Genomic DNA, 18053 nt, shown 5'->3' with positions numbered 1-18053 from the left:
TGAATTAAAGATTCAAACCACAAGGCCATCACCCAAACTTAGCTGATGTCCAAATGGTGTGTCCCATTGCTGGGTGTAGCACACCCAGCTGGGGAGTCATATTTGCATCGTATTCAGACATCTTTCAAAACCACATATATGTAAAAGTAAGTCCAGCAACCCTGGGCTAAATCCAAAAATACTTTCTAAGGTGTAATAACTATTAAAAGTAGCCCAAACAAAACCAATTTTTAAAAAATTATCCTCTGGTGTTAATAAGTTTTACTGCAGCTTGGGGCAATTTTCATCAGACCCTCCTAAAAAGAAACTTAGTAAGAACCAGCATGAGGTTCTAGAAAAGGAGTCCATGGTGGCGTGCCTGCTCCTGAAAGAATGACATCTGCGTTGGCCACTCACCAGGACTAGAGGGTTGGGCTCAGGTTGATGACCCCATGTACCGTGGCCTGGCCTCATTCTCTGCATGTTTTTTGCATCATCCTCTTTGCCCATTGCAAAGCTGCTAGAAGGTACCTTGACAAGCATGTTCCAGATCTGACCTCAGCCTTCGCTTGATCTCAATAGTAGATACCAGACCAAGGGCAGGATAGGCTGAATGCTGCATGGCATGAGGCTACAAAATCATTAGATTATGGTAAGAGATGAAAGTAGGTTATGTCAGATAACCAAGGATTTAAAGTTAGTATAAAAGACTTTAGCTTTCAGTAAGTCACTATTTAAAACAGTACAACTGTTACAGCTCTGCTATTCATTCCAAAATTCCAGGTTACAAAAATGGATTCTGTGGCCACAAGTTTCCAAACTTTAAGCCAATAATCTAGTGTTGGGACCCAAGAATCTGTGGTTTTCAAAGCTCCCATGGTGACTTTTGTTCGCAGCTACATCTGTGAGCTTAACTCTATAGGCCTTTTTACTTCACAGGCTGTGTCTTTGAAAAGATTAACAGACAGATCTATGTTCTAAATGGACATGGTTCTAAAGAAAAGATGAGAACCCCGAGGTCTTCGGTTTTCAGCTAAGAGATCAGTTGGAGGCTGACTACCTTCCCTATTCTTTTGAATTTCTCCCGTGTATACCTCTTCATCTCATGAGCATTCTGGCCTTAGCAGACCCCCACATCAGGTACCCAGAGCCTGCCTCTTAGTGCAGGAGCTAAGGGTGCTTTATTGGGGAGACCATGTCATGTATCTTTCAAACATGGGCACTTTTGAAAGTAAAAGGGGAAACTCTTGGTAATCACACCAGGCAATGCGCATAAACTGGGATTGTCTGGGGTAAACTAGGGTACATATTGATCCCATTATGAGAATGGGTGACTTGTTGGCAGCTCCCTATCCCTGGAATCTGTTAATTAGTAACAAAATCTGTCTGAAACTTTCTCCCCCACCACACACTACTGAAGCTTAGGCCATCCTGGTATTCCATCAAAGGTTTGCAATGTACTATCTAACTTCATTCTCTCATATGCTTTTTATTACAACATATTTCACTGATACTGAAAAGCACACGGTATTACATTACAAAAATAGCCTGTTCCTACTGGGGGCTGACAGGGACAAGTAGGACTCCTGTGTCTCCTCCTTCTTTCCCATGCCTCCTCCTCTCACTAGAGAATCACCAGCCAGAATTATAATTCCTGAATTTATTATGCTTTACCACATATGCACCAGTGCACAAATAATGTCTGGCATAGTTTTCCCTGTTGTAAAACTGTGTAATATTCGGAAATTTGCTTTTTCTCATTATTATGTTTTTACATATTTATGTCTATTAACACATGCCACTCTAATCCAGTCCCTTTAAACGAAGTCCTTTCTAATTGACTATGACTTAGTTATCTTCTCTCCTGTTCATGTTTATGTTTATCCAATCTCTTGCTATTACAAACAATGCTGCTAAGAAAATTTTTTTGTTTCTTCTTTTGGAATATGTATAAGAATTTCTCCAGGCTATATTCCTGGATGTTAAATTTGGGGTTGTAGGTTTGTGCCTCTTCAACTTTTTCAAATATTGCTAAAATTTTCTCTAAAATTATTGAACCGACTCATGCTCTCATAATCTGCATAGAAGAAGAGTTCCCCTTTCTAGGTCGGGCGCGGTGGCTCACGCCTGTAATCCCAGCACTCTGGAAGGCTGAGGTGGGTGGACTGCTTGAGCTCATGGGTTTGAGACCAGCCTGAGTAAGAGTGAGATCCCATCTCTTAAAAATAGCTGGGCCTTGTAACTGGTGCCTGTAGTCCCAGCTACTTGGGAGGCTGAGGCAAGAGAATTGCTTAAGCCCAAGAGTTAGAGGTTGCTGTGAGCTGAGTGCTGTGACACTCTACCAAGGGTGACAAAGTGAGACTTTTTCTTTTTTTTGAAACAGAGTTCTCCTTCCTCTTTATCCTCACCAATACATGGTATTATCTGCTATTTCAATCTTGCCACAATCTGGTATATGATGTGGTTTTATTTTATTTTATTTTTCATTTTATTATTTTTTTGAGACTGAGTCTCACTTTGTCACCCTTGGTAAAGTATCATGGTGTCGCAGCTCACAGCAACCTCAAACTCTTGGACTCAAGTGATTCTTTTGCCTCAGCCTCCTGAGTACCTGGGACTACAGGTGCCCGCCACAATACCTGGCTATTTTTTAGAGATGAGGTCTTGCTCTGGCTCAGTCTGGTCTTGAACCCATGAGCTCAGGCAATCCACCCGCTTTGGCCTCCCCAAGTGCTAGGATTACAGGCGTGAGATGGTTGCTAGGATATCAAGCATATTTTCTTTTTTTTTAATTTCAGATTAATATGAGGGTACAAATGTTTAAGGTTACATAGTTTTCATCTCTAAGGTAAAGTTCAAGTTGTAGTTGAGCCCTTCACCCAAGAGGTATACCAAACACCCTCACCTTGTGCATTTAGGTGAGAACCCACCAATTGCCCTTCCTACTTCCCCCTTCCCCCTTCTCTTTTACCCTACCCCTTGCTAGACTACACTTGTGTTTTTTTCTTTCGTGTGGGCATGTAGTTGTTTATATGTTGGTTTTATATTAGTATTGAGTACATTGGATACTTTCTTTTTCCATTCTTGAGACACTTTACTAAGAATAATGTGTTTCAACTCCATCCAGGTAAAAACAAAAGATGCAAAGTCTCCATCTTTTCTTAGGGCTGAATAGTACTCCATGGTGTACATATGCCACAGTTGATGGGCTCTGGGGTTGATTCCATGTCTTGGCAATTGTGAATTGATCTGCAATAAACATTCTGGTGCAAGTGTCCTTGCGATAAAACAATTTTTGTTTTTCTAGGTAGATACTTAGTAATGGAATGGCAGGATCAAATGGAAGGTTGACTTTCAGTTCTTTGAGGATTCTCCATACTTCGTTCCAGAGAGGTTGTATCAGTTTGTGGTCCCACCAGAAGGGCAAAAGTGGTTCTTTCTCTCCACATCCATGCCAGCATCTTCAGCTTTTGGACTTTGCGATGTGGGCTATTCTCACTTAATGATAGGTAATATCTCAGAGTGGTTTTGATTTGCATTTCTCTGATTAGGGATGATGAGTATTTTTTCATGTTTGTTGGCCATTCGTCTGTTACCTTCAGAGAAGCTACTGTTCAAGTCTCTTGCCCACTTATAAATGGGGTTGTTTGATTTTTTTTTTCTCATTTTTCTTTTCTTTTTTTTTTTTTTTTGAGACAGAGTCTCACTTTGTCACCCTCGGTAGAGTGCTGCAGCATCACAGCTCACAGCAGCCTTCAACTCTTGGGCTTAAGCAATTCTCTTGCCTCAGCCTCCCAAGTAGCTGGGACTACAGGTGCCCGCCACAATGCCTGGCATTTTTTGTAGTTGTTGCAGTTGTCTTTGCTGTTTTTAAGCTGGCCGGGGCTGGGTTTGAACCCGCCATACTTGATATATGGGGCCGGTGCCTTCCCACTGAGCCACAGGTGCTGCCCCTGTTTGATCTTTTTTTGTTGATTAATTTGAGTTCTCTATAGATTCTACTTATCAGCCCTTTGTCATAGCATGCAAAAATCTTCTTCTGAAAGCTGTCTTTCTGCTTTAGTTATTGCACCCTTAGCTGTGCAGAAGCTTTTTAGCATGATCATATCCCATTCATTTTTGGTGTTACTGCAATTGCCAAGGGGGTCTTCTTCATAAAATCTTTCCCTAGGCTAATTTTGCCAAGCATTTTCCTCACACATTCTTCTAGAATTTTTATTGTTTTGTGTTTTCAATTTACACCTTTCATCTATTGAATCAATTTTTGTCAATGGTGAGAGATGTGGGTCCAGTTTCAACTACACATGGCTAACTAGTTCTGTCAGCACTATTTATTAAATAGAGATTCTTTTCCCCATGGCATGCTTTTGTCTGGTTTATCAAAGATCAGATGGTGATACATGGTTGGATTCATCTCTAGGTTCTCTATTTTATTCCATAAATCTATATCTCTGTTTTTGTGCTAGTACCATGCTGTTTTGATCATTGCACACTTTTAGTATAACCTGAGTCTGGTAATGTGATCCCTCCAGATTTGTTTTTATTTCTTAAAATTGTATTGGCTATTTGAGTTTTTTTTCCTGGTTCCATGTCAAAGTACTATTTTTTTAAAGTGTATGACATTGGTGTTTGATGGGGATTGTATTAAATCTGTAGATTACTTTGGGTAGTATGGACATTTTAACGATGTTAATTCTTTCCAGCCACAAGCATGTTATGATCTTCCATTTGTTAATATCTTCTGCTATTTCTTTTATCAGAGTTTCATAGTTCTGTCTGTAGAGATCCTTCACATCCTTCGTTAGATATATTCCCAGGTATTTCATTTTCTTTGGAGCTACTATGAAAGATATTGTCTTTGATTTCATTCTCAGCTTGACTGTTATTGGCATATATGAAGGCTACTGATTGGTGGACATTGATTTTTGCATCCTGAGGCATTTAACCATATTTCTTGATTATTTTTAAGAGCTTTGTAGTTTGCCAGGGATAAGATCACATCATCAACAAAGAGTGTGAGCTTGACCTCCTCTGTCCTCATTTGAATATCCTTAATTTCCTCTTGCCTGATTTCACAGGCTAGGACTTATCTAGCACTATGTTGAATAGCAGTGGCGATAGTGGGCATCTTTGTCTAGTTCCAGTTCTAACTGGAAATGCTTTCAGTTTTACTCCATTCAATATGACATTGGCTGTGGGTTTGTTGTAGATGGCCTCTAATCAATTTAAGAAATGTCCCACCTATGCCTATTTTCTAAAGTATTCTTATCAGAAAGGGATGCTGGATTTTGTCAAAAGCATTTTCTGCAACAATTGAGCATTTTTTCATGCATTTCTTGGCCTTCTAGGCCTCCTTTTCTATAAATTATTCATATCTTTTGCCCTTCTCCCCCCCACTGGGTTGTTTTGTTCTTACTGACTTCCGGTACTTTGTTACAGATTCTAGATACAACCCTTTATTGGTTACATGGTTTGTAAACCTCCTGGTCTATGGCTTGAATTTTAATTCAGTTTGTGGTGTTTCTTAGTGAACATAAGCTTTTTCTTTGGAAGAATCAGATTTATTAGTCCTTATCCTTATGGTTCATACTGTCTTGTGTCTTAAGAAATCCTCCCCTACCCTGAAATCAAAAAGAGATCTTCCTATATTATCTTTTAAAAGTTTAAAGTTTTTGTTCTTTATATTTTACTCATCCAAGAATTGATTTTTATTGATGAAGTGGGATCTAATTTCATTTTTTTCTTTGAAGATAATCAGTTGCCCTAGTATCATTATTGAATAGTTCATCCTTTCTCTCTCTCCTCTGATGGACTGTCTTGGTTACTTATTTGACATATCTTACACTTTTATTTCATTCCATTGACCTGTTTATTCCTATATTATTACCACAATCTTCTTATTTTTTTGTTTTGTTTTTGAGATAGGGGTCTTGCTCTGTTGCCCAACCTGGAGTGCAGTGACATGATCACAGCTCACTGCAGCCTCAAACTCCTGAGCTCAAATGGTCCTCCTGCCTCACCCTCCCCAATAGCTGGGACTACAGATGCATACCAGCTTGCCTGGGTAATCTTAATTTTTTTTTTTTTTTTTTTTTTTAGAGATGGGGTCTTGCTATATTGTCCAAGCTGGTCTTGGACTCCTGGCCTCAAGTGATCCTCTTGCCTGAGCCACCTTAGTAACTGGGAATATAGGTGCCAGCTACCACACCTGGCCACAATCTTAATTAATATATGTTTATGATAACTTTTGAGATTTGGTAGCTAAATCATTTTTTTTCTTCAAAATTGGTTCAGCCGTGCTTGGTACTGGTCTCTTCTTTATGGATACACTAAGTGTAAATGTAGTAGTGAGGTACCTCTGTCAGTACCTCCACTTTGCAGACTTTCCATGTTTTTCTCAGGAAATTTCACATCCTGCTTGTGATCCATGATCACTGACACACAAACCCAGTGAGGGGGCCAAGATCAGTGCTCATGGTAATTATTTATAAAGTGTTATTTTTCTTCCTAATTTTTGAATATAAATAACATAGAAGGCAGTTTTACTATTTTCTTTCCACACCTTAGTGGATATACCTATGCTTCCTTGGAGTACAAATAAATTTTTAAAGGCCTTTTGCCTAAATCAGTGGATTGGTTTTAAAATAATAGACTTCATGCCGATGGGACTGAATCAGAATTTCTGAGATTTGTATTTCTAGCAAGTACCCTGGACAATTCTGCTGTACTTTCAGTTTTAGAAAACACAGTATTAGTTAGTTTAGCTTACCAAAATGGTTGTCTTTTGACCAATATTAGATTTTATGGCCTCTGTGTTATATTCAGGCTTCTCCCCACCTCATCTATCACCTTATCCTTCCTGATGTCCAAGAACAGGGCTAGGTACACCACAGCCCTGGGGCCAAATTCTGTCTACCGGTATTTGTGTGGTTCATGAGCTAAAAATGTCTTTATAATTTTAAATAACTGAAACAAAAGAAAAATAATGGAAGAGAAGGGAAGAGATGTGTAGAGAAGGGAACACTTTTATGCTGTTGGTGAGAATGCAAGCTAATACAGCCTCTTTGGAAAGAAGCATGGAGAATCCTCAAGGAACTAAAATTGCATCTCCCATTTTACCCCATAATCCCATTACTAGGCATCTACCTAGAAGAAAAAATATCATTTTATGATAAGGAGATATGTACTAGATTATTTATCATAATTTACAATTGCCAAGATGTGGAAACAACCTAAATGCTCATCAGTTTGAGAATGGATTAACAAACAGTGGTCTATGCATACCAGGGAATACTGTTCAGCCATAAGAAAGATGGTGACTTCACATCTTTTGTATTAACCTGGATGAATTCTTCTCAGTAGATATCATAAGAATGATACTCTACTCCAGCAAATATCCAATGCTAATATGAAGCCAGTAGATGATCTAATTCATGCCCACATAAGAGAAAAATTCATTTCAAGTTGGGGGGAGGGGGAACAAGGGAGAGGGGAGAGGGAAGGAGGGATTTTGGGGTGTGCTCACTGAATAGGCACAATGTGGGAGTGTATGGCACACCTTTTCTGGTGTAGGACATAACTGTAAGAGGCATTTTACCTAACAAATTCAAATATTGTGATTCGGTTGTTTGTACTCTCACATTACCCTGAAATTAAAAAAAAAAAATGTCTTAAAAATGGTATGAAATTGACATTCATTTTAATTACCTTAAGAAAAAATAAAAATGATATTATTTAATACATGAAAATGAACTCTGGGAGGCCAAGGCGGGTGGATTGCCTGAGCTCAGGAGCTCAAGACAAGCCTGAGCAAGAGCAAGACTCTGTCTCTAAAAATAGCCGGGTATTGTGGTGGACACCTGTAGTCCCACCTACTTGGTAGGCTGAGGTAAGAGACTCATTTGAGCCCTGGAGTTTGAAGTTGCTGTCAGCTGTGATGGCATGGCACTCTACCTTGGGCAACAAAGTAAGACTCTATCTCAAAAAAATTAATAATAATATATGAGAATTATATGAAATTTAGATCACAGTGCTTATAATAAAGTTTTACTGGAACACAGCCATGCCCATTCATTCCTGTATTAGTGCGGATGTTTTAGCACTACAATACAGAGTTGAATAGTTACAACAGAGTGCAACTGGCTTGAAAGGCTAAAATATTGACTATCTGGAGTTTAGCAAAAATAGTTTTCCAACCCTTGGTCAAAGGAGGTCAGCAAGGATGTTATTGGGCTATAGAGCAAGAGATGGGTGCTTTCACAAAGACCCTGAGTCTGAGCAGTGAGTTTTTTCTGTGACTCTCTGGCCTCTTCTTCTCAATCAGGATTTTGGGGTTGTGAAAATCTGGGGTCCGAGCTACTTCAAAACCTTTGTAGTCCCTAGCTCCTCCTACCTCACTACACCAAATTTTAATAACATATACTACATCTCTAATAAATGCAATTGATGTATGACTGTTAGAGTTGAAGTAGAGTACAGTTTTCTCGCTGATAGAATTTTACATTTTGTAAATATTTACATTAAAGATGCAATATTTAGAGAGGTTTTCTGGCTTAGAGATCCAGAATCAAAGACTCAGAAATGAGACACTAGGGTTCAAATCCTAAGCCTATCATTTACTAGCAAGATAATGACTATGTGCCTCAGTTTCCCCCCATAACATGGAGATGGAAACCATAGTACCAGAGGGGTGCTGAAGAGCAAATGAACCGGTATGAGAGAAGCTTTCAGAATAAAGACTGGGGCATAGAAAGTACTACATAGGTGTTTGCCCATATTACTACTTTTATTTTATATTTTTTCACATTTTTTAGACTTTCTACAATTTTTTATTCAGTCTTCAAATACTTTTGAAATAAGCTCTTGAAGAGTACATTAGGCTTCAAGTACCAATTGACTTAGATAAACTCTACCCCACCTTAGAGAGAGAGCTGTGATCCATCTGCTAGTCTGGGAGGTGGTTTCCTTGAACTTACCCTTTAATTAGCTCACCTTTATTCACTACCAGAGAAGCAAGAGCTAGAAGGTTGAAATTAGGGTTAAAACCTTTGGGGGAAAAGACTAGGAAAGGCACTGGCCTTTTTTTTTTTTTTTCCTAAACGTTGGTTTGGAGCTCCCCCAAGTCAGCTTAATTATCAAAAGTTAAAGTCATGACTTGGGTAGAAAGAACCCACGTTGTGTGGGCTCTATCTTCGTGCTGGATGTGGTGGTCTGTGGGTTGTGTAGCTTCAGAATTCTGAGTTCTAGTTAAGACGTTATCACTCAATGTTTTTATATGGGAAATGCTCTATGGAGAAATTGTATAACTAGCACCATCCCTGCAGGTATAAATTCTCTGTATCTCACTATCTTGAACTTTTTAGGATGGAGACTTGGGGTCCTTTATTAGACACCCTCAGAGTGGGCTATGTGTTAGTATCTTTCTGTAATGCAGGCTGTCTGGACCAAAGAGAACTTTGTTAAGGATCTCCAGAAATTTAATTGTTGTGTTCTACTCTCCTTTTCTGTATGCTATCTTAAGTAGACTTCAAGCCACCAATAACCCTAGTTGGCATAATTTTATATCAAACCATTTTCTTATTCTCATCTTTTTTCCTGTGAATCTGACCATATCTATGTATCTTTGTAAGTAGGTGAGAGCCCTCCCTCTACTGGGCAGAGAGGCAATTGCTGCCAGTTGTTGGAATGAAGAAAAGAAGAAAACTAGTTCTTTTATTTTTATATTGAAAAAAGAAAAAGAATTTGTCTTTGGGGAAAAAATGGCTTTACAATACAGTTGGTCTTGCCCTAAGACAAGTTGTCACCAACCGAGCCTCTGCTCCTTCTCAACTTTCGTTTATCTTTGGTCAAAACAGCAGACACGCTGTTGCCATGACCCATCGTGGTGATGACCAGCAGAGCATCAGGCTGTTGTCAGCTTTTTCACTACAGTGACTTGAAAAACTGATGTAGAGCCAGCAGGCAGGGCCACAGTTCCCTTAATTTAGTCCACTAATGGAATGTTTATTCTGAAGCCCATTCAGTGGTAAATTCAGGCTGGGCCTGGATTCTGCGCAGAGAGGGGCTCATTTCTGTGGCTTCCTAATGCAGAGTTGTCTTTCTAATGCTTTGTCTATGGAGAAATTCTGTAGCCTTTCTACCTTTGTATAGTTTATTGTCCTTCATCCAAAATTTTTTTCTTATCCTTAATAAATAGTTGTTGGCCAGGTAGTGGAACAGCATGATCATGGGTTGAGAGATGAGAACGGCGGGTATATTGTGACCATTTCCAGTAATTCAGAGTAGCTAAAATACTGGGATGTAGAAGAGAAAATGCTGGAGAAGAGAGCTGAGCACAGGTTGAAGAGGGCTTTTATGCTGAGTCTAGACTTGATCCTGACAGAAAGGGTCATAATCTTGAAAACCTACAGGGGACAGGCAGATCTGTAAATGACTGAAATAGCTGGGTGGTAACAGGAGAGAATCTGGCACATTTAAAGGGAGCAACCACACTTTTATTCAGCCAATTGTTGTCATATGTGATTCTTTCCTTTTTTTTTTTCTTCTTTCCCTCTTTCCTTCTCTCTCTCTCTCCTTCTCTTTCTCTCTTTCTCTTTTTCTGCTTTCTCTTCTCTCTCTTTCTTTCAAAATAAATGTGTACTTTGAAATTTTTGCAGTGAATTTAAAATAACTCTCAAGTTCAAACTACCCTGTGAGACAAGTTAGAACAAACAAGTGATGAAGGCATGGACTAGAGTTTCATCAATGAAAACTAATGCATCTCTGCTGTTTTATCCTTGAAGTTGTCGTTAACTGATTAGTTCTCTTTATAGCAAATCTTCAGAATGATAAAGGTTGAGTTCCTATGTGGGCAATATTCAGACTCTTCTCCATATGCCTCACCTAGGAAGGAAGTCTAGGGTTTATGATTAATCTATTTGTCTAGCTGTGGCTCAGTGACTGTACACAGTTGGTACTTAGCACAGGCTAAATAAATTAATGCAAGAATATTTTACTTCCTCTTGAAGAAAATATAAGCTCTTGGATAATATAAAATCCTGTACTCCTAATTGGATGGCTGATAACATAGGACTTTTCCTGGCATGCTTTGTAGAAACTATCTCAGCTAAATTGTGTAGAACAATAAATGTCACTTAAATTTCTTAGATTTAATGAGCCCTTATGAAGTTATGTGGTAACCTTAGGGGAAGAGACTTCTTGGCAAGAGTTAGGGCTTAGTGGGTCAGAAGTTTGGAATGTAGGTTTTAGCATCCATGTGGTGAAACCTATAAATGCTGAGGTGGCCTTATCGGTGAAGCAGCCATCCATTCACTATTATGCTTGCAAAGAGAAGAGCTGCCCTCCAGCTCTAGAACAACTAATGCAAGATTGAACCAAAATTTCCTTACTACATTGGTTAGGATTTTAAGTTGCTTATGACACAGCCAGCTGAACTTGCATTACATGCAAAAGGGAAATGTTTATAAGAGTGTAAGATTGTGTCATAGAACTCCAGAAAGAGACTGCAGCTCCCCCCGAGCAAGGGGACCCTGGGTGACACTGCTTCCCCTCTTGTTTCTTTTCCCCTCTCTGCAGTGTTCATCTTCTGCCTCTTTTGTAGATCAGCCATCTCTACTTTCTCTTTGGAGGTGAGAGAGCTTTAAAAAAAATAGCTTAAAATTTTATTTAAGAAAGTATTATAGCATTGAGTTTTTTCTTTTGAAAAAAATTATAAATTTTATGAATTTTGTGAGAATTTTAATACATATATAGATTAATGTAGCCAACATTCTGATGGGGATACAGAGCAGTGTTCTAGCCCCCAAACTGCCTCATGATGTTTCTTTATAGTAGCATGGTCCTCCCACCCATAAGTCCTGACAACTATGGATATTCCCTCCAAAACTATAATTTTTCCTTTCAAGAATGTTATATAAATTAGACACTGTGTAACCATTTAATACATAGTACTGTCTTCTCTTCATTAGCTCAGTGTCTTTATATTAATAATGTCTTGCTCATTATGGCTGCGTAGTATTCCTTCATGCAGACCTACCAGGGTTTATTTATTCCTTCTCCTACTGAAGAAAGAGGTAGATTTTTAATGCTGACATTTAGTTGCCAGAAAAAGATTAAACGATCCCTCCTGGACATGGGGATGAGGTGTTAGAATTGGTATAGCTTGGCTCCATGTTCAGCCCTGGTGCATAATCCGTGGCCAGAAGTGCAGAGTCATGTGAGAACAGGAGAGCTGCCATGGAAACCATTACAATGGAGAGGAAGAGGGGTGTGAGGTGGAAAAATAATGTCCTCCTCCCTTAGCCTCCCATATACCTGTTCCTCATCAAACCTATCCCCAGAATGATGAGTCCAAAAGGTATACTTCCCTTACCTCAATTCATAAACTCTTAGAGCTGGGCTGCAGACTGAATCCCTGTATTATCTGAGCGGTGACCAGAGAGGAGTAGTGATTGCTGTGTGCACAGGGCCAGCCCGTTTGCCTTTGCTGAACTGGCTGTGTTCTCTCAGATTTGCTGGGTGTCCTTAGCAATGACCTGGATTCAAAGAGAAGATCAAAGGGACTCACTTAGTTTGTAGTCCCACCAGCAGTGTAAAAGTGTTCCTTTCTCTCTACATCCATGCCAGCATCTGCAGTTTGGGGGTTTTGTGACGTGGGCTAATCATATTGGAGTTAGGTGATATCTCAAAGTGGTTTTTGATTTGCATTTCCCTGATTAAAGATGAGCATTTTTTCATGTGTTTGTAGGCCATGCTCCTGTCATCTTCAGAGAATTTTCTGTTCTTAGTTTCTTGCCCACAAAGAAATGGAAATGGTTTTTTTTGTTCTTTTCTTATTGATTAGTTTGAGTTCTCTATCAGACCTTTGTTGGAAACATAACCTGCAAAAATCTCCCATTCTGAAGGCTATCTGTTTACTTTACTTACAGTGCCCTTAGATCTGCAGAAGCTTTTTAGTTTGATCAGATTCAATAAATGTATGCAGTTATTATTTAATAAAAATTAAGTAAAAAAAAAAAAAAAAAAAGCAAACAAATGAAGGGACACACTTTAGACCCAACCTGGGGCAGGCATTTTTCTTGCAAGTCCTGTTTTCATCTCTCATTTGTCTTCTAATCAGTACTGTTGGTGTTCACAATACATTTATTCTAGCCAGGGCACAATATTGGTTGTGATGAGCAAGGGTGGAAACCAGGCTTCCACTCAGCTTTGTCTGTCACCAGCATATCACATGCATCCAACAGAAATGCCTCTGTTGAAATCCCTAAAACCAAGACAAAACTGAAGAAAACAAAAAGAAAAAAATAAATAAAAATCTTCTGTTGATCTTGGAGGTGCCTTGCCTCTTGTTCCCGGGCAAAGAGGGTAACGTGGGTGGAACACAGCCTTGGTCATGAGCGGAGCAGGTGGGGCTGTGGGCCGCCTAACCTTTCAAGCAGATAGTGCTCCTGTGATTTCTATCACATACAAGGCTTCTGTGTGGATTTTATTTGCAGAAAGAATTCCAGTGCTGAAAAACAAAAATCTGACAAGCAATGCCCTAGTCAAACATAGAAGTACAGAAACTTCCCTCCCCATACGTGCCAGTAGCTGGTCTTACTGCTGTTTCATCTTTCTTTTGAGAACTTGTCTTATTTGGAATCTAGATTCTCCAGGATCTGCTTTGTATATAATCTAGTTATCCCTTTTTGGTATAGTCAGGAAGATTTTTTTTTCTTTGTTTCTAAATTAAAAAAAAAATTATTGAACTAATGAATGTTCACTGTTGAAAAATTATAAAATCCATGAAAGAAAAAGAGAGAAAGCTAAAAATAATTTGTGTTTTCTTTCCTTGGAAAGAAAAGTGATTCCATGCCACTGCAATCACTACCCCTCACTGGTTGCAACGTCAATCCCACCATCCAGAGACAACTACTTTAAATATTGAACCCAACACTAAATCCTATAGAATATATGGGAATCCAACCTCTTCATTCCATTTCTATGTCCACTTCCCTAGTCTAAGTCTCTTAACTGGTTTCCTCTTTCTATTCTTGTTCCATGTCAGTCTGTCTTTCCAGTAATTAGATTAATCTATGAAAAATATAATTTTATTGGCCAGGCGTGGTGGCTCACACCTGTAATCCTAGCACTCTGGGAGGCTGAGATGGGTGGATTGCTTGAGCTCACGGGTTCGAAACCAGCCTGAGCAAAAAGCGAGACCCCCGTCTCTACTAAAAATAGAAAAACTAGGCAAGACGATCACTTGGGCCCAAGAGTTTGAGGTTGCTGTGAACTATGATGCCATGGCACTCTACCCAGGGTGACAGCTTGAGACTCTGTCTCAAAAAAGAAAGAAAGAAAGAAAGAAAAATAGGATTTCATTACATCACTCTCCTGGTCAAAACCTCTCACTAGCCCTAACAGACAAATAAAACACCCTTTTGGTGAGCCCTGGGCTGCATGCTCTGGGTGTGGGAACTTCTTTACCCTCTATGTTCACTCTGAAAGTCTCCTAGAGTCCCTAGCGGTTTCTTCTGCTCAACTGAATTCCTCCAAATCTCTGGCATATGTTAGCACAACTCTAGCATATGTGTTATGTAAATGTATTAAATGTTATGTAAATTTACATCAACACAGTGTTGATGTAAATAATTTCTCCTTTGGTTATTTCAGTGAGAATGTGAGAAAGTAGAGATTAGATACATAGAAACATGTTGACATTTTCCCTCCTTAAGAAAAAGCCCCTTTGCACTCAACTGTGCTGTGCTGTGTCAGCTGTGCTGCTTTTTTCTCTTTTTTTGAGACAAAGTCTCACTCTGTTGCCCAGGCTAGAGCACCATGAGTCATCCTAGCTCACAGCAACCTCATACTCCTGGCTTAAGCTATCCTCCTGCCTCAGCCTCCTGAGGAACTGGGACTACAGGTGCCTGCCATGATGCCAAGTTAACTAATTTTTCTATTTTTAGTAAAGATGGGGATCTGCTCTTACTCAGGTTAGTCTCGAACTCTTGAGCTCCAGTGATCTTCCCATCTCATCCTCCCAGAGGGATAGGATTACAAGTGTGAGCCACTGTACCTGGCCTCAGCTGTGCTTTTTAGCACAGTGCCAGCTGCATCTCTAAGATGATGTGAAGGTTAGAATAAACAGATTCGGCCATAGTGAGTGCCTGCTATCCACACAAGGCTGCCTTTGACGGCCTTTATCATCATTACCTTTGCCCTTTTGCTGATCTCCACCCCACTGACCACTAACTGTGGTTCTTATGTGTTTCCTCCATGGCAAGTTCAAGGGTATTGTCAAAGCTGAGACTGGTAGGCTTGTGATCAATGGGAAGTCTATCTCCGTCTTACAGCATCAAGTAGGGGTGATGCTAGTTCGAGATTAGCCTGAGTAAGAGCAGATCCCCATCTTTACTAAAAATAGAAAAATTAGTTAACTTGGCATCATGGCAGGCACCTGTAGTCCCAGTTCCTCAGGAGGCTGAGGCAGGAGGATAGCTTAAGCCAGGAGTATGAGGTTGCTGTGAGCTAGGATGACTCATGGTGCTCTAGCCTGGGCAACAGAGTGAGACTTTTTCTCATATGTTGTGGAGTCTGCTGGTGTCTAACTGCCATCTAAGAGTCTGGGGCTCACTTGCAGGGTGGACCCAAAAGGTCTTCGCCCCTTCTGCTGATCCTGCTGTGTGTGTGGTGGCAATGAGCCGTGAGATATGTGACGCTCCCTCAAGACTGGTAACAAGCCCCCTGTACCTGCAAACTTTTGGCAACTGGGGCAAAGATCGCCATGTTAATATTGGCACTGTGGAGAGAATGGTGCCTACAGTCCCCTCATACTTCACGCATCATAATTTTCACATGAATATGTACTCAGAACATTTGTCTAACAATGTATTTACAAATGATTTGCACATCCATTATATCATCTAATTCCAGTTCCTCTACTCAAAGGCAAACTAGCCCCATCTCAAGAATCTTGTCTTCAGGCTCTAACCCCAGCATATTCAACAATTTGCCCTGCAATGCCGAGTGGGGCATGTTTGGGCATCTTTGCTTTCCCTTCTGTGCTTCAAGTGCCCATACTGTCTTGTGATCTTTAAAAAACACTACCCACTGAGTGTGAACACAGAGGGTGCTCAATAAATACTGAATGAGTGAATGAATACATGTGCATTTAAATCAATAGCTTAATGCATTTTTCTTGTTTGTCTGCGGCCTCTGATTTCTCCCATAGTTTCACTCCCTTTGTATATATATCCTTATATCCCACTTTATCTATGTTCACATTACATCGGGCAGAGAATTGCCCACTGAACACCTTGACCATATTCTTTCTTTAGGTTCTATACCTTCCCTCTGTCAGAAATACCCTTCTCTCTCATTCCTTTATACCAAATAAATTCCACTTATTTATCCCTGCCCAGTGTAAATATCACACCCATCCTGTGGACTTCCCCAGAACCTCAGATCCATTGTGTCACTCTCTGGGATGGAACCCAAGGCTCTTTATTTTTATTTAACATGGGGTTTAGGTGCAATCTTTCATATTCCTTTGGGCTGGCCTTAGGAAATCATTGCTTAGACTACCTTGGTTCTTAAATCAAGGAATGCATTTTATTCAGCATTTCACCCCAAGTCTAGCATAGTGTTGGTCTACAGGAGGCATTCACCCCAAGTCTAGCATAGTGTTGGTCTACAGGAGGCACTCAATACATGTTTATTGACCCAAACTGGATTGATTGTAACTTCTTGCCTGCAGCTCTCAAATTCTTGAATTTAACAGATAAAAGGGAGAGAAACTGCCAATAATGGAATTTCTAGCAGCCATTCAGGAGATATTTGAGGGCAGAGTAGATTTCCTAATGATTATACACACAACTCTTAAATAAGACTCTTGTGTAGAGGAATAAGTCCCTCTCTCCCAAACTTACTGGAAGCTTACTTCCTGACTTTAATTACAAATGGTATGATCTGGTTAGGAGAATCATCTCAATTATGTATGTGCACATAAACTTCTCAGCCATTTGTATTGGTTAACAGGATATAGAGTCTCACCAAGTGTTAAATTGGTCACCATGGGAGTGAAGGATACTGCTGCTGATCAGTTAATAAAAAGCATCACAGCATCAGAAAGTGAGTTCTCTCTCAGAGAATTTAAACTAAGAGCTTTCAGGAGTTCATTGCCATCTTTTTCTCTGTTCAAAAGCAAGTAAGTTTCATAATCAATAGCAAAGAATTTACTGCTCTAATAAAATTAAATAATAAAAGAGAAAGCTTGAGAGTACTGGTAACTCCTAAGACCTCAGAATAGCTTAAAAACACTTTGAGAATATTAGTAAATAGGATCACAAATATCTGTCAAATTTTCATAAGATTATTATTTGCTTACCTGGGGCAAGATTGACTTGCTATTTCATCACATATTGTCACAATCATAAAGTTTCTTAAAGGTACAGTATATGTCTCATTTCTGTTTATATCTTATTTAACTTTGCCCAATATAGGTGAACACCAGGAAGTCTTGAACTTGTTGGTATAATGTCTTTTGCTTTCATTTTTATTTTATTGTCTTTATTACAAATGTAATCCAAACTTTTAGAAAAATCTTCTCAAATATGCAGGAAATATATTAAGTAAAATATTGAAGTACGTAAAGAGAAGGCTAGAAACCCATGTGGTGGTTTTAAATACGATAGAGTGAGCTCGTGACAGAGTAGCTCATGGCTTTTAATACATATCCACATAGATATACAAAGAAATATAGATGTGTATGTGCCCAGGGATGTATACATACATTCATCATATATGTCATATACATACATATTATGCACACATATACAACATCCACGCAATATGTAAACGTATATTTCCTAGTTTTGTCTACTCAGGGGGCCCTTAATCTATGATGTCCTTGTAGCAATGAGCATACTGTACATACAGATTTTGGTTTATGAAAATCACTCTCCAACGAAATGACCCAGGGATCTTTGGAGAAAGGATTGCTTCCAGGGCTGGGAAAGGGGAAACAAAGGATGAGTTTGGAGCACCTTGAGTGCCATGAAGGGAGGAAGTACTCAAAAAAGAATGAAGGCATATTA

Source organism: Nycticebus coucang, chromosome 4 (genome assembly GCF_027406575.1).
Source record: "Nycticebus coucang isolate mNycCou1 chromosome 4, mNycCou1.pri, whole genome shotgun sequence".
NCBI classification, from domain to species: Eukaryota; Metazoa; Chordata; class Mammalia; order Primates; family Lorisidae; genus Nycticebus; species Nycticebus coucang.
Note: the sequence above shows the minus strand (reverse complement) of the source record.